Source organism: Prionailurus bengalensis, chromosome D4 (genome assembly GCF_016509475.1).
Source record: "Prionailurus bengalensis isolate Pbe53 chromosome D4, Fcat_Pben_1.1_paternal_pri, whole genome shotgun sequence".
Lineage (NCBI taxonomy): Eukaryota > Metazoa > Chordata > Mammalia > Carnivora > Felidae > Prionailurus > Prionailurus bengalensis.
The window spans coordinates 36,209,320-36,210,726 of NC_057359.1; the positions used below are offsets into that span (position 1 = coordinate 36,209,320).

The following is a 1,407-nucleotide window of genomic DNA, read 5'->3' on the forward strand; positions in this document are numbered from 1 at the left end:
TGTACTTATGTGTGTATACAGGGGTAGTATACAAATATATATTCCTTTGGTCTATCAGGTGAGAAAGCCTAAAAGAAATGACACCCCACTAACAATGAGCACACCTTGGGCCCAAATCGTAGTTTTGAGGAATATTCCTTGGTGAATGGCTGATTTTAGAACTAGGGAAGGAAATATATAAGATGAGACTGGAGAATTTTGCTGTGCCAAAAATAAAGGCAGGGCTGAAAGAAAAAGGAAAACAAAATCACATTAGTGTTTACTTGTATGAAAATTAGAATAATACAGAGAAGACCAGCATGGCCCCTGCTCAGTGATAACATGCAACTTCATGAAGTGATCCATTTAAAACAAATAAAGAAACATTATTAAGGTTTTTCAAAGAGCCTCATGAGCTAATGGAAAGCGTTCCCACTGGCCAAAGTTGAATAGAACAATTAGAGCAACAAAATAAAATAGTATTGAATTATAATGCAAAGTATAAAATAAGTGTCCATGAGTCCATAAATATAAATAAATGATTTAATGAATTAATGATTGGAGGAAGAAGAAATAAATCTTCCATACAGATTTTATTTAGATTTTCTGCCCTAAAATATGAGAAATATAACTCCCCACTCATGACATGTGGACTGTGCATAGACACTTTGTTCCAAAGAGTAAAGAATAGAAATGGGGAGAAAAAAGTAACTTCACAGTCAGGAAAATTACAAACATTCATCTAGAGAATGAGTGGTCATGGTTAACATCAGCAGTCACAGATCATGCTGATGCTGTGTACTCTTGATATGATATAATGAAAATGACACATCCTCTGTGATCTTCCTCTCTCAAACCCAAGTCTATTCAGGAGAAAAACATGACACAAGTCCCAATAGAGGGGCCTCCTACAATACCTGACCAGTACTCCTCAAGAACTCCCAACATCATGAAAGAGTAAGTTTGAGAAACTCTTCATAGCCAACAGGAGCCTAATGAGAAATGACAAGTAAATATGTGTGGTATCCTGGATGCTATCTTGAAAAAGAACATTAGGTAAAAACTAAGGACTTACGAATGATCTCTTCTTCTAATAACTATTTCTTACTGTTTTTTTTTTCTTTCTTTTTTTTTTTTTTTTTTTTTTTTTTTAGAGAGAGAGAAAGAACACAAGCAGGGGAGAGGGGAAGAGGGAGAGAGAGAATCTTAATCAGTCTCCATGTTTAGCCCAATGTGAGGCTCTATCCAATGACCCTGAGATCATGACTTGAGCTGAAATCAAAAGTCAGACACTCAATCAACTGAGTCAATCAGGTGCGACCTTACTGATTTTATTTTCAAAGTGAACTTTCTATAGTTTGGTGTCATACAATATTGGATAATATGCTTTAAGGAGATGTTAACCAAGAGTTCCTGAGAAACTGTGTG

At 35.5% G+C, this 1,407-nt stretch overlaps 1 non-coding gene across 1 annotated transcript; it reads left to right on the top strand.

Moving 5' to 3' along the window:
• Positions 1–245: 245 nt before the first annotated feature.
• Positions 246–351, top strand: LOC122475494. The gene has a single exon (XR_006295192.1). It is a non-coding gene; the product is annotated as a U6 spliceosomal RNA (small nuclear RNA).
• Positions 352–1,407: the final 1,056 nt, after the last annotated feature.